We start from the raw sequence: 15,851 nt of genomic DNA, 5'->3' as shown, positions 1-15,851 counted from the left end.
GAAATAAAATAAAAATTCAGATACAAATATATAGGGAAATACAAATATCTATAAATATTGATATTAAATAAATCCAAGTAAAAGAAATATACAATACAGAAATTTTCTATCTATGATTATATTAGAGGGCATTCTCCCTAAGATATATATAATATCTATGAATATAATGAATGAAAATTATCAATCTAAATATGATTATAATTTTGAAAGATAAAGTTACTTGTTAAATTTTAAATGTGGTTGAAATAAAGAAGTGTCCTTGGTTTTGATTTGGTTAGAGGCAGGAGTTTTATTTTAAATAATAGAAGTGTGAATCTTAAGATAGAAATAGATAATAAATATATAAAGGGAGATTGCTAAACTATGACTACAAATTGAACTATAAATATAGGTAAGTAATATGAAGAGTTGTAGTATAGAATATAAATAACATGATACGGCAATATAAATTATAAATGGGAATATAAATATAAAAATAGGTAAGTATAGTTTAAAAGAAAGGGAATTTTTTGGCTTTTATTTAAGTAGAGGCAGGGGTTTTATTTTAAATAAGTGTTACAGAAGTAAAAATCTTGACGCAGAAATATATAATCAATGTATAAAAATATGTATAAAAATATATAACTGCTCGCATCAGATGTAATATAGAATATAAATTTATGTACAAATTGAGATTGATAAAGATAAATGTATAAGTAAGCAATATACATTAATGTACATTATAAATGCAAATAGGAATATAAAAATCAGACATAAGGATAAAACCTATTTAAATATTGTTTGAAAGAAAGGGTTGGGGTTTTTTTTATTCTTACTGGGTTAGAGGCAGGGTTTTTATTTTAAATGATATGAATGTAGATATTATTGGTATATATTTCTCAATATTGAGATATACAATCAAGATATAAATATATATATAAACACAAAATATAAGTAAATAGAGATAATAGGAAGAGATGTAATGGAGAATACAAATAACAGCATACGTAAGTATACATTTTAAATGTAAATGTGAATATGGACCTGAAAAGCAGAATTTTAAAAAATATTGAAATACAGTTGAGAAGAAAGGGTTTTCTTTTTGGCTTTAACGTGGGTGGAGGCAGGGGTTTTATTTTAAATAATGGAAGTGCTACAGAAGTAAAAATCCTCACACAGAAAGATATAATAAATATATAAAGATCTGAATAAAAATACGAAAAAAAATAGAAGTAATAGGAAGAGTTGTAACATAGAATATAAATGTATAAATAAATGGGAAAATAGAAATGCAAAATCGAACACACATCAGTATAGAATTTAAATATAAATGTGGATCTAAATTTGAAAAATATTATTTAAAAAAAATTAAATACAGTTGAAATGAAAGGGGTTTGTATTTGGCATGTATGGGTGGACGCAGGGGTTTTATTTTGAATCCTGCAAGTGTTAGAGAAGTAAAAATCCTAAGAGAAATGTATACTTCCAATGTAAAAATAGGTATATTTCGAGCGGGGCCGAATTGTTCGGAAGAGGCGCAGAGCCGAGTGTTGCCGAGAAGAGGCGACTTGAGCCGAAGAGCCGAGTGTGGCCGAACAGAGGCGACTTGAGCCGAAGAGCCGAGTGTGGCCGAAAACAGCCGAGTTTACACCAAGGGCCGATGATAGCCGACTGGAATCGATAGCCGAGGGTAGCCGACACTGGCCGCATTTAGACAATGCGCCGAATGTGACCGAGTTTAGCCCAAGCGTGCCGAGTTGGGCCGTAGAGCCGAACTGAAACGAGTTTAGACCAAGAGCCGAAGCAAGCCGAATTGAGCCGAGTTTCTTGAAACAGAACCGAAGGACGCCGCAGCGCTCTCCCTGCAGGTCTCCGGGGCACACGGCAGAGGGCGCTGTGCCTGCAGTGCGCCGGGACAGACGGCAGGGAGCACTGTGGCTGCAGTTCGCCGACACACACGGCAGGGGGCGCTGTATAAAGTAAGTATAAAATATCAACTATCTATAAGAAGAAATAAAAGCTCTATGTCATGTGCAGCAGTAGAAAATTTCAGGCTCCCAGTGAATAAATAGTTTTCTTTACATCATTTTCGTTTTGGAGGTTTTTTTTACTCCCAGGTAGCCTGAAACTTTCTACTGCTGCTTTTTTACTCTAAAGCTAGAAAGGAAAACCAAGATCAGAAATAGAAAAAAAGGGAAGGGAAGGAAAGGAAAGGAATCAGGACCACAAGAGGGAAGGGAAGGGGTGAAAAGCAGAGTGAAAAAAGAAAAAAGGTTGGAGCGAAAAAGAGAGGGCATTCGGGAGGAGCGTTGCTGCCTCAGGTCCTTCCCCGCCCGGGGGCGAAGGACCCGTTTGATGCCCGGGAGGGACTGCAGCTCCCGGTGGCGGAGGACGGAGCAGTGGCTGTCAGCCCGAGACTACAAGTCCCGGCAGGCCCTGCTGCCGGCGAGGCGTGTGACGCAACGGCTGACGGGGCACCGGAGTGGCTGGCGTGCCAGCCGGCCGCGCGGGGCTGTGCGCGGGCTGCTCCCGGCACCTCTCCCGCGCGGGACGGCGCCGCGGCGGCGCCGCCGGAGGGGCGAAGCCTCCGTCTGGCCGCCCGCACGGAGCTGAGCAGCGCGGAAGGAGCGTCGGCCCGGTTCTTCGGCCTCACTCAGCGGTAGCGATGGCGGAGGGCGAGGCGGTGCTTTGCTGCCGCGGGCCGGGAGCTGCAGGAGCCGCCCCGGGCGAGCGGCGCCGGTCGCTCCCGCGGTCCCGGTGGGGCGGCTGCCCTCAGGCTGGCGGAGGCGCAGCAGCCCCCGAGCTGCAGCCGTCTCCCTCGGGCTGCTGCCGGTGCTGCGGGCGGAGGCGGCTCCGCCGCGTGTTGGGCGTTGCGAGCAGAGGGCGCTGCGATATCGCCGGAATGACTGGGCTGCTGCCTGCGCTAGTGCTCGAGGCTCTTTCTGCCATGCAAACGGATGGAGCGGCGCTGAGCGGTAAAGCCAGAGATGGCCGGGAGAATGCCCAGCGCAGGGAGCAGGCGGGCTGTATCCTTCCGATGGCACAGGTGCGATCTGCAAACTCATCCCCTTCTGCCCCTGCCCTCCCGAGCCCCAGGGAAAGTGCTTTCCAGCATTGTCGGGCTTCTGAAAGACAAAACTTGTGATTTGACACTAGCATCCAGAAAAGCTTTCTGTCTAGATTAGCAAATGCCTAAATTCTTCTTGGTTACATCCCATGACCGGTTTTAGGCAGTGACTTTATACTGCTTTTAGGATTTTCTTGTACCAAGGTGAGAAAATAGGCAGGTCTGATAGTGGTTTCACTTTTTTTCTACTTCACGTTCCATGAGATTCTTTTATCCAAGCACTTGTTTTAAAATTGTACTGTAGGCGTTTATGGTTCACTTTTTTTTTTCTTTGCAGCACCCGTGACTTTTTTTTTCTCTAAATCAGGAGTAAATATAGCTGAGTAAAATGACCTTGGTTTTCTTCTTTCTTTTTCAACTGAGTTGTTTTTATTAAAAATCCTATTTGAATATGTAGAAAAAGTGGGTATGTCCTGTAATATATCCTAGCTTTTCTTGTTTACAGGGTACTCAGAAAATATGTCTCCCTTAGAGTCCCACAGAAACGTTCTCAGTGCGATCTCTGTCAAGGTATGCATTTACAAATAAGTGATCCCTTTAGATATTTGACTGTGTACCTTTTCCTGTAATTCAGAGCTTGCGTTCCGTGGCTTTTATGATAAACCTATAAAACATGTAAAAATGGTTTTGCACGTCTTAATCGTTGCAGGCAGCACTAAGTGAATTTAGAGCCTGTTCTTGACCAGACAAAGGGAAAAAGTGTGACTTTGATGCTGAACTTGTAATTTTTCATTGGACTTGTCTTTAATTATTCAGGAATAGAGAGAACTAGAAAAAGAGAGAAATAGAATTGGTTATTGAGCACTCCTCAAATGCTCACCGTGATTCAGTGCAGAGCCGAAGTGAAGGGTGATGGAACAGAGCTCTGTGCTTTAGAAGGAAATAAATTTAAACCTGACCTCCACACAGTGTCTCACTAACTTCTGTTGTTTTAAAATACAAAATACGTTTAGGAAGTGTTGGAAGTTAGTATTTTGGGAAAGAAATGGCAGTTCCACAGAACATTGCATTTAACAGAGGCTCTCAGAACGATTCATGTTGTAACTGCTGTCACTGCAATCGGTTGGTGGTTCAGCCTTGAAATGTGCACTTGCCCTTCTATAAAGCACTGTTTTGTTTGCCTTTCAGTGCTATGAGTCTTGATAAATTGGAGAAGAGCCCAAGAGAAGTTTTTCATCCCTTGATATAAAAGGTAGGAAGTGACTTTTTTTGGTTTGGTTCCTTTTCTTTATTATTTTCTGGAAATAAAAGTAATTAAGTATAGGTACGACTGGTTTGTTTCTTCCAGTAGCAGGTGATAATAATAGTAGTAGTAATAGTAAAAATAATAATAGAAATAATAATAATAGTAACGTAATACTATTTAAACTGTCTTTATCCATTGAACTGGCCATTTCAAATCAAAACTTGTAAACACAAATCAAACCATCATCCTTGTAGAATCTTTCACAGCAGTGGGCTAAAGATCCTGGTTTTGTTGACAGGATTTATCGGTTCTGGAAGAACAAGAGGGAAGTCCAAGCCTAACTACTTCTAGCTCACAGACCCGCCCAGTGAATACAGCTTTGTATTTTGATGGGCTTGTGATGACTTTGAAATCAATTGCTCATTACAGTAAAAAAAAAAAATAATGTTTTTTTGAACGTGACAGCAGAAATAACTTTCAGTACCAACTTAATAATAATAGATCGCCAATTTAAGTTAAAAATTCATGCTATACTGTCAAAATTTAAATGTAAAATATTATGTATTAGGTGATGGTATAAAGTGTATGTTCTAATGTGTAGGATGTATGCAAAGATACATACATACCTGAAAGTCCTTAGAGGAAACAAATTTTTATGTCTGCTGTTTGACTGTTTATCATACAATATTTGGTTTTATTTCCCAGGGATCGGTGAATTTTAACTTTGGAGTCCTCTATGCTAAGGATGCTCAGCTTACAGATGATGAAATGTTCAGTAATGGTGAGTTTTTCACCTTCTCTTTAGTTGCTATGCTGATCTGAATAAGAAAAAAACAAAAGCAAGAGAAAAAAAAAGGATGGTTTATTATTTTTTACGCTGTTATGTTTGTTTCCTCAGTATTTGCTGCAGCTCTGCTTACCCAAACTTTGGGTTCCTTCTGTCCCACTGGGAGTCGCCCGATTTGGTTGCATCTGGTGAAATTCACCCTGAGACCTTGGAGAACCAGCTCAAACTACGTGAGAGCCATTTGCAGTTCTCTCCAGACACCTGGAGAATGGGTGATGCTTCTGAGGATCTGGCAAGTGTACTTCTATCAAAACTCAGTCTGTGAAATTTCTGGGGAAAACCCTTCTGTGTACCGAAGGGTTCAAACTCTGGTGAGGATCCAGTTATCAGGTGCTCACCTGGATGGTTCCAGCTCTTAAAGCGAACACTTGTACTCTTGCCCTGTAGTTTATATCTATTGTATTTTTGTTATTTTGCAAGATTTCACGGCTTTGCAAAATATTGTGCATTTGACTCTTTGGAACCTGTCAGATCGTTCTTTGGTGCAGCACCACCTCATGGGACACCTGGCTGCTGTCCTGAAGGGGTTGGTCGTAAATCCTGGAGGGTTTATAAGTCTTCTGTCCCCAGGGAGCTATCGTGCTTTGTTTGCTTTTGTTCTGTTTGTTAGGCGCTGCTTCTCACTGGAAGTATGAATTTCAAACTACCCTGTTCTTTTTTTAACTGTTTTCCTGGTTCTCTCCCTACGGCAGGGAAAGACTCTCGTGTCCTTGTCGTCAGGCTCGGTGCTGTCCAAAAAGATACAGAGACTAAAACAATCCTAAGAAGCAAAATATGACTGCAGGGAAAACAAGCTGGAGAGAACAAAAGGTGGTATTGTTATCCTTACCCTCTATTAGAAACATCCACTGTGCTTTGATGTGGTAGCTGCCAGGGGCTTGTCAGCTCTTTGTAGGCAGGTGTGGGTGTTCACTTGTAGGTTTTTTCTCTGGACAAGTCAATTCAATCTTTGCTAAGCTTATATTTGCAGATTACTGTCTAGCACAGTCCAGCATGACATTTTTGAATGTTGTAAAACTACCATGTTACTTGGAAATTGCTAATGATGAGAAGCCTTAGGGAAAAAGAAGATTTCAGGGTTGGAAGATGTGAGAAGAATTTTGTGGGGATGTTAGACTGAAATAAAGTGCACTTGAAGCTGGACTGGCACGCTGGCAGATCCCCTATTAAAGAGTAGTGCTTAAATTAGCCTGGGGGTTGCCCATTGTTTCTGTAGAAATCAATGTTTCCTGGTCTTCAGAAGTAAGCTGCTTTGAAAAGCTGGACGGTGCAGTATACTGACAATCCGTGTGCTTTGGATTAAAAGCAGATTGCAGAAGGGTGATAGGCTTTTGTCTTTTCCTAGAAGTCGATGTAATTCTATCGAGGAGTTTTTAATTCTGTGTTGCCATGTCATCCCTCAGAGCCCTGTCGTACTAATCGTCATACAGATGCAAAACAAAAAATCAGACCCTGTCCCAGCCACTTGGAGCCCAGAACACGATTTCCTCGGGCTGCCATTTGTGTGCCATCGGTACTCACCACGGAAGCGAGCCGGGGATGTTGCAGCTGTTGGGAACAAACCGCTTCTCGTCACACAGAAATGGAATTCGGACGACGCCTCGGCCAGCCCCTCTCTGCCGTCGTCTCCTGAATCTGCAGCAGAGCAGTTGCAGTCCGTCCGGGTACGTGTAATCCAGCTCCTGACGATCTGAGCACACGGAGCAGCGCTCAGCTGCCGTGGGGGCTCAGGGAAGGCAGAGTGTGCATTGTCATCTTCCTGAACCTACGGACCAATCAAAGTGAGAAGCCACAGGTTGGAAATGAGTCGCATATATGCTAAATAAAACTTGCAGATTTATTTAAGAATTGTTTCTGCTTGTTCTTTTTTGTGCTTCTGTGCTTAGAAAACATCCCTACAAAATCAGTTCAGTTCATCAGTTGAACCTTTGTTTGCAGACCCTCACTGAGCAGAATTTGTTGCAGACTCAGTGCACGCTGCCCTGGAGTGTGAGGAGCTCAGTGCACTGCCAGGAGTGTGAGGAGCTCATGTGTGCTACTTTTTGCTTTAGGACACTCTAAGGTATTTATTCCTTTTGGGATACATGATGAGAATTCCCAAGAGAGGTAGTTATAAGGTATGATATTGGGAAAAAGCCTGTGTGGTTGGAATGTTGTTGCTGTCAAAAGTTAATTTTTTCTTAGCCAGTAGTTAGCTTTTTGCTTTATTTTTGTGGTAGCAGTATTTTATTGTTTAAAAAATTGCTTCAAAATTACTTGAGTGGCTGGCCATTGGTACCTTGTTCAGATTTGCCTATTTGCTTGTAGCTAAAAAGTTCACATCTTGTTTATCCTTCTATTTAAAAAACTGCTGCCCAGCCAACTAATAACTGAATATCTATCTGTCTGGGACACGGGGAGAGGATTTAGGTAATGTCTTTGTTTCCAGAAAAAAGTTCCTGTGTAGTTTCTAAATAGAGGAGAGGGGGGTGAAGACTTGGGGCTCTGATGCCATTGGGGCACCCCAAGGTCCCCAGGAGAGGAAGCCCCACTGGGGTGCAGGACCAGGTGTGTTCTCATGTAATCTAGAATAAATTACAAATATAAACATGAAAATTGTAATCATGAAAATATTTTTTTAAATAGCTAAATAAAGCGGGGTTTTTTTATTTGTCAATAGGCAGGGTTTTGATTATAAAAATTATAAATACAAACAATATAAATGTAGAAATCTAAGTACAGGAATATATCATAAATAAATACAGATATATATATAAAGTTTAAAAACAAGAAAAAATTAGTTGTAGCAGTAGATATGACACATAATATAAATAATAATTTAAAAACATTTCTAGAACTTTACATATATTATATATAATTAATACACTGCATCAAAAGAAACTATAAATATGAATGGGAATATAATTATACTAAGTATAAAAATATTTCAATCTCGTTTAAAAGAAGGTTGTTTTTTGTATTTATTTGGTTAGAGACGGGGTTTTTATTTGGAACAATAGAAGTATTATAGAATTATAAATCTAAATATAGAAATATACAAACTATAGAGAAAGATATTTGTAAAAACACGATCGAACGACGCCTCCTTCGGCCGAATGGAACGAGCTCAGCCGAAGCAAGGCGAGACCGGCCGAACCTGACGGCCTCGAGCGAACCGAGGCCAGGCTTGCGAGGCTGCCTGAACGGAGCCGAGCTCAGGCGAACCGAGCCCGCTGCTCTCGTGCGCGCTAATTAGCGCGAGTGCGGTCACCGCCTAATGAGCCCCTGTGCCGCCCCGCGCTCCCGGTCGTGTCCGTGCGATGGGCGGGCCGCCCGCGGGACGCGGCAGCAGGAGAGCCCCGAGCCGGGCGCGTTTAACGTGAGGCGGCGCCGCTTGCCCGCCCTCAGGGAGCCGTGCCGAGCCGAGGCGCGCCGAACGCACAGAGCGGCTCCGAGTTCGGCCGAAGCGAGCCGAAGCGGGCCGCGCTGAGCGCACAGAGCGGCTCCGAGTTCGGCTGAATGAAGCCGAGCCTTGCCGAGCGCACAGAGCGACTCCGAGTTCGGCCGAAGCGAGCCGAGGCGCGCCGAGCGCACAGAGCGGCTCCGAGTTCGGCCGAATGAAGCCGAGCCGCGCCGAGCGCACAGCGCGGCTCCGAGTTCGGCGGAAGCGAGCCGAGCCGCGCCGTGCGCACAGAGCGGCTCCGAGTTCGGCCGAATGAAGCCGAGCCGCGCCGAGCGCACAGCGCGGCTCCGAGTTCGGCTGAATGAAGTCGAGCCCCGCCGAACGTACAGAGCAGCTCCGAGTTCGGCCGAAGCGAGCCGAACGAGCCGAAGAGGCGCATCCAGCCGAATGCAGCCGACAATAGCCGAGTTTAGCCGATTACAGCCCAATTTAGCCGAGCACTTAAGTTATTCTGCAGCCCTTTGACTTTTGTCCTGACTTTTTTTCAGATGCACCTCCTCAGGTGACTGCAGCAGTTCCTTAGGTTCCATCTTCTCAAAGGGTACAGGGCTCAAGAATTCGTCTTCCAGAGAGTTATCTCAAGTCCTGGCTTGTATTGTATTTGCCTATGTTGGCTTATGTTGTATGTACCTCTATTGTGTGTACCTATGCTGGCTTATACTGTATGTACTTATACTGTATGTACCTATGTTGGTTTATACTATATGTACTTACATTGGATGTACCTATATTGGTTTATATTGTGTGTACCTGTGTTGGTTTATACTGTATGTAAGTGCGTCACCTTATATTGTGTGTACTTACGCTCTGTTTACACTTGCACTGTTTACCTCAGCCTATATTGTACGTACTTATATTGTACCACTTACGATCAGAGCTGCCCTGCCCTGGCACGTAGTCACAGTTAGATAGAACAGTTATAGAAATTTTACTCTTCATCTGTCTTATATCTTATTGTAGTGTATTATAGGAAATAGATATAAATAAATTTATATCAATTTTATGTTTATCATATCTATCATTTGTTATATATTACACCATATTGATATAAGTTTTTTAAAGCAGTTTAACATAAAGGGGGGTTTTGTTTTTTATTTGGCAAAAGCAGGGGTTTTAGTACAAAAATGATAAATACAAATAATATAAAGGTAGAAATCTAAGTATAGAAACAGATCATAAATAGGTAAAGGCTAATATAAAATTAAAAATCTAAGATAAAATAAGTTGTAGCAGTAGATATGGTACATAATTTAAAAAATAATTTATTTCTATTATTTGAATAGGACACATATTATATATCATGATTAATATAATGCTTAAATATAAACTATAAATATAAATGTGAATATAGTCATGCAAGCTATAAATATAAAAATATTTCAATATAGTTTAAAAGAATAGAGCTTTTTTGTATTTGTTTAGTTAGTATGGGATTTTTATTTTAAATAATTAAAATTACATTTCTATCATGCTTTTAACATAGAAATATACAATAAATATAGAAAGATATTTTTAAAACCACAAAATATAAATAAATAGAAACAGTAGGAATACACAGAATATATTTTATAAATTACATGCTACATCAATGTCCACTATAAATATGCATGTGAATATAAATACGAAAAATAGGACTATCAAATTGATTTTAATAGGATTTTAAACCAAGGCGGTTTGTTTGGTTCTGGTCGGATAAGAGGCAGGTTTTTGGCATTTATTTCAGAGCAATTTTTGTCTGGGGTCGCCCCTGTTCTTTTTTGCCGCCTTCGCTGCCCGCAACCCCGAGGCGCGCTGCGCCCCCGTCTGGGGCGGGCGGCAGTGCTGCCGCCTTGTGGGCAAAGCGCGGTACTGCAGCCGTGAGCCGGCAGGCAGGCGAGAGGCCGCCATGCTGGGAGTGGCGTGTCGCGGGTGTCTCGGAGTTTTCGTTGACCTTCTCGAGATGGCGGGGAAGTGGAGGACCCCGGTGGGCGTTAGTGAACTGCCTGCATGGAATACCGACGTCATGGCGGCCCCGACGGATTTTTCTGCGGCGTTTGAAGCGTATCCGATACATGCTGTGGGCTCAGCGACGCCGCGAGCGGGCGTATTTCTGCGGGTTTGTGACAGGCATCTGGATAAACGTTCCCTCTGTGCTCCGGGGTCCTCTCATGCCCGCTCTCCCGCCCTCAGCGAGCCGAGGATGGCCGAAAAATCCCGACTTGAACCGAAGAGCCGAGTGTTGCCGACAACAGCCGAGTTTACCCGAAGAGCCGAGTGTAGCCGAAAATAGCCGAGTTTACCCGAAGAGCCGAGTGTAGCCGAAAATAGCCGAGTTTACCCGAAGAGCCGAGTGTAGCCGAAAATAACCGAGTTTACCCGAAGAGACGATGGTAGCCGAAAATAGCCGAGTTTACCCGAAGAGCGAGTGTAGCCGAAAACAGCCCAAGAGCCGATGATAGCCGACTGGAACCGATAGCCGAGTGGAGCCGACACTGGCCGCATTTAGAGAATGTGCTGAATATGACCGAGTTTAGCCGCACCGTGCCGAGTTGGGCCGAAGAGCCGAACTGAAACAAGTTTAGACCAAGAGCCGAACCAAGCCGAATTGAGCCGAGTTTCTTTAAACAGAACCGAATGACGCCGCAGCGCTCTCCCTGCAGGTCTCCGGGGCACACGGCAGGGGGCGCTGTATAAAGTTAGTATAAAATATCAACTATCTATAAGAAGGAATAAAAGCTCTATGTCACGTACAGCAGTAGAAAATTTCAGGCTCCCAGGGAGTAAATAGTTTTCTTTACATCATTTTCGTTTTGCAGTTTTGTTTTACTCCCCGGTAGCCCGAAAGTTTCTAGTGCTGCTTTTTTATTCTAAAGCTAGAAAGGAAAACCAAGATTAGACATACAGGGAAAGAAAGAAAGAAAAGGAAAACAAGAAAATAAGGAAAGGAACTGAAAGGAAGAAAGAAAGAAGGATAGGAAGGCAGGAAGGAAGGAAGGCAGGCAGGCCAAAAAAAAAAACCAAGGAGGGCAAGGAGAAACGCAGGGAAAAAAAAAAAAAAAAAAAAGGACAAAAAAAAGATAAAAAGAAAAAAAGAAAAAAAAAAGAAAAAAAAAGAAGAAAAAAAAAAAAGGATAAAGACTTCGAGATGTGCAAGAAAAAACACAGAAAAAATCCCCAAGATGGGCAAGAAATAAACGAGAAAAAATAAAACAAGATGGACGAGAAAAACCCCGATAAAAGAAAACAGAAAAAATAATCCCAAGATGGGCAAGAAATAAAATCAGAAAAAAAAAAAAAAAAAAAAAAACACCAACAAGATGGGGACGAAAATTTCCGGAAAAAAACCCAGAAAGAAACAGAAAAAAAACCCCAAGATGGGCAAGAAGAAACGAAGAAAAGAACCCAAGAAATGCCAGAAAAAGTCAAGGAAAAAGGGAGGAAAAGCCCCAAGAAACAAGGCAAGAAAGAGAGGCAATAGAGGGCACAAAAAAGGCCAGAGAAAACCCAAGAAATGCCAGGAAAAGGTACGAAAATGGTTCTGCCAGGTGCGATCAAGGTGAGCGGGTTCAGTCTCAGGTACAGGAGATGAACAAGTGTCAGATTAGCTCGGGGCACTGCTGTGCAATGCAGCCGTGACAGGATTGATGTTTAAATCTAGTTTAAATAAATTGGGGATTGTTTGGCTTTTATTGGGGTATAGGCTGGAGATTTCATAAAAGGTATAAAAATTGAAATCCAATTATATCCTATATATCTCGATATCAATAAATATTTAATCTACGTAAATATAAGGAAAAGAAATATGTTGTGTAAAAAGAATATATCTATTATTATATAAAAAGGTATTCTCTCCAATCTATAAGATATCTATAAATATAATAAATGAAAATTACAAATGTAAATGTGAATAGAATTACGACAAACAAAATTATTTTTAAAATTTTAAATGTGGTTTAAATAAAGGGGTGTCTTTGGTTTTTCTTTCGTTAGAGGCAGGGGTTTTTATATAAATAATATAAGTACAATAGAAATCTAAATTGGCACAGAGAAATATATAATAAAAATCTAAAGATGTAATACTAAACTATGAATTTAAAAAGAAATAGAAATAGAAATCTATGTAAGTAACATGAAGAGATGTAATATACATTATAATAAATATTATACAGTAATATAAATTCTAAATCTAAAAGCGAATATAAATGTGACAAATAGATGATGGGGGCTCGGAGCAGCCCAGGTGTGAGTGTGAGGATGATGAGGGGCTCGGAGCAGCCCAGGTGTGAGTGTGAGGATGATGGGGCTCGGAGCAGCCCAGGTGTGAGTGTGAGGATGATGAGGGGCTCGGAGCAGCCCAGGTGTGAGCTGTGAGGATGATGAGGGGGTGGCTCTTGCCGGGGCGGTTTTAACGGGGGGAGAGTTTGCCTCTGTACATTTTTGCATGGAGCTGCTGAGTGGAGGGGTTTGTGCCGAGGGACGAATCTTTGTGCCGGGGAGCAGCAGCCGAACAGGTGAGCCCGTGTGGGTTTGGAGCGGGGAATTTTGTCCTTCCCCTTTGCAATTTCATCTTGCCAGTCCCTCCCCGCTTCCCCAGGAGCAGAAATGGAGCTTATGAGGACGAAAGGGATTAAGGAGGAGGAAGCAGCTCCTCTTCTTTTATTGTCTGCGTTTGAACTGAGGGGATTCCTCTTCACTTGTGGTTTTAAGGGCGTTGATTGCAGGAAAAGCTGCCTTTTCCAGGCTGTTGGGGGTATCCCGGGGGTGACAGGGAATCCCTGCGTTCTATTTGAAGGGGAATGGGAAAAGTATTCTTGTGGTGTTATGGGTTTGGTTTGAAGGCAGCCACCCCATTTTCATCACCCTAGGGTTGAAAAGGAGGGGGCAGCCGTGGTGTCCCTCCTTTTCAAGGGTTTGAATGGAGGTGGAAATGGCCCTTTGCCATCAGTCGAAGGCTTTCATTTGAGGAGCGCCCCTTCTTTTGTGCTCTCGTAGGGGACGAACGTGAAGGGGAGAGGACACTTCTTTGCCCTTGTTGAAGGGAGGCGAGCCCCGCCTGCGGCGTCAGTTTCGGGGTTCGGTTGCGGGAAGCTGCAGCTGTGGCAGCGTTTGCAGGGCTGCAAGGGGGCCGTGCCGCTGCATCGGAGGGCGCTTGTGGTGGCCGCGGCCCGGGCCGGAACGTTGCCGCTCGGGAGCGGCGCTGGCACGGCCCGGGCAGCTGCCGGGGCGCACGGGGGATTTGGCGCGGCCGGGCCGGCCAAGGGCGGCGGTGGCGGAGCCGCGCCGGTGCGAGCCGAGGGAGCCGCGCCGGGCCGGCCAAGGGCGGCAGAGGCGGCGCGGGCGCTGCTGCGGCGGTCCGGGCGGTGCCGGCCGCTCCGGCCGCTCCGGGCGCGGGGCTCGGGCGCCGCCGCCACCCCCGGGCCCGGTGCCGGCCCCGCCGGGCAGGGGCAGCGGGCGCGGCTCTCCGGGCCGGCGCCGGCCCCGCGTGCCGGAGGAGCCGCCGGAGGAGCCGGTCTCCTGGCGGGAGCCGCGCTCCGTCCGGGGCCGGCAGCGAGCGCGGGCTTCGGCTGCTCGCAGTGCTGGGGCGGTGCCGCGGTTCGGAGGCGCTTTTTCGGCATTGATTGCATCGCTGTGTTCGGTTTGCAGCGGGGGTACGCTAAGGGCTACGGTGTTCTTCCTGACTGCTGCGGTTCTCGGTGCCGGTGGGGATGATAAAGGTTCGTTTCGGATTGGGTTTTGTAGTCGGATATGGTTTTTTTGCCGGGGTATTATGTTTAGAAAGGCGCGCAATGGTTTTTACGGGTCGTAGCGCGAAGCAGCGGTTCGGATTTTAATTCTGTTGAGGTGGCTTTTATTGGCGTGAGCGGGTAGTGTTTGTTTCGGTGGGCTTTTGAGGTAGCGTCGTGTCGTTCATAGCAGCGGGTTTTTAATCTCGAGAATTGCATGTGTGTTTATCGTCTTCCAGGGCTTTTATTTATTTGGTTGGTTTGATTGTAGTGTATGTTTTATGGTTGCGGGTAATTTGGGAGACATTGTTTATGGTTACGTTTGTCTTTAGTCTTTGTGTTTGTTTCTAGGTGTTATTTTTATTTTGATATCTTGAGGCACTATGGGTTTATTCCGTTGGGAATAATATTTTTGTTGAAAATGAAAGTTCATTCGGTTTTGGGGCTTTTTTTGTTGTTGGTTTTTTTTTTTGATTATTTTTGTTGTTGTTGTTGTTCTTTCATGTATTTGATTGTTGTTCATCGGTTTTTTTTTGGGAATCTGGGTATTTATATGGTGGTTCTTTTCAAGTAGTATTGAGTAGTTGTTTTCTTAGTTTTTAGACCTTGAGATTTTTTCTATTTCGTTAAGTAGTTCGGCTGTTATTTTTACAGAGGATTGGTTATTCTTTGAGTTAGTGTAGAGGTAGAATTTTGTTTATTTTTTTTAGTAACCTTCAGGGTCAGTGGCACTGTTTGTAGTTTAGTAGGTTGGTTTGATTTCGTTTTTTAGTAGTTGTTGTAATTTGCTGTGCGTGTTTCTATAGGGTTTTCTTTTATCTTGGTTCCATTTTTCGGATATGATGAGAATTTGTTATTGAAAAGAGTGTTTTGTGGTTTTTTGGCTGGCAGATTTTTGGCTGTTGGAGGTATCTTGATGTTTTTCGAAGATATTGCTGGCAATTCAATGCTCTTTGTATTGTAATTTTATTTAGGAATTGGATTTCTAATGTAATATTATAACTACATTTAAACAAAACAGATGTGTGGAAATGGGAATAAACCTCTCTTGTTTTTATATATTTGATCTTTTTTTAAAATTTTACTTGTAACATAAGTTATTATATGTTACAATAAGATATTATCTTTTTTAATTAGAGTATTGTGTGTATTTATAGATATGTAGATAGAGAATATAAATATAGACACAACCCAACTCAAATATAAATATAGAAATGTGTTTCAAATATATGCAGGTATACATAAAATTTTTAAATAATTGTAAATATAAAATAACATCAATTGATACTACGCATAATAAAAGTAATACTGTATATATCTTTTTTAGTATATTATAGGAAATAGATATAAAATAGATATATCAATTGATGTACTATACTTATAAAACAAATGATAGATATGATAATTATAATTATAAAAGTATTTTTCAAGTAGTTGAAAATAAAGGATGGTTTTGTTTTTCATTTGGCAAAAGCAGGGGTTTTAGTATAAAAATTATAAATACAAATAATATAAAGGTAGAAGTCTAAGTATATAAATATATCATAAATAGCTAAAGGTTAATATAA

At 42.6% G+C, this 15,851-nt stretch overlaps 1 long non-coding RNA gene across 1 annotated transcript; it reads left to right on the top strand.

Moving 5' to 3' along the window:
• The first annotated feature begins 2,489 nt into the window (after window positions 1-2,489).
• On the top strand, window positions 2,490-6,927 carry LOC141730743 (uncharacterized). The gene is made up of 5 exons (XR_012582375.1): window positions 2,490-3,025; window positions 3,552-3,616; window positions 4,235-4,298; window positions 4,998-5,073; window positions 5,832-6,927. It is a non-coding gene; the product is annotated as an uncharacterized LOC141730743 (long non-coding RNA).
• Window positions 6,928-15,851: the final 8,924 nt, after the last annotated feature.

Source organism: Zonotrichia albicollis, chromosome 13, assembly GCF_047830755.1.
Source record: "Zonotrichia albicollis isolate bZonAlb1 chromosome 13, bZonAlb1.hap1, whole genome shotgun sequence".
NCBI lineage: Eukaryota > Metazoa > Chordata > Aves > Passeriformes > Passerellidae > Zonotrichia > Zonotrichia albicollis.
Note: the sequence above shows the minus strand (reverse complement) of the source record. Positions and strands in the feature narration are given on the sequence as shown.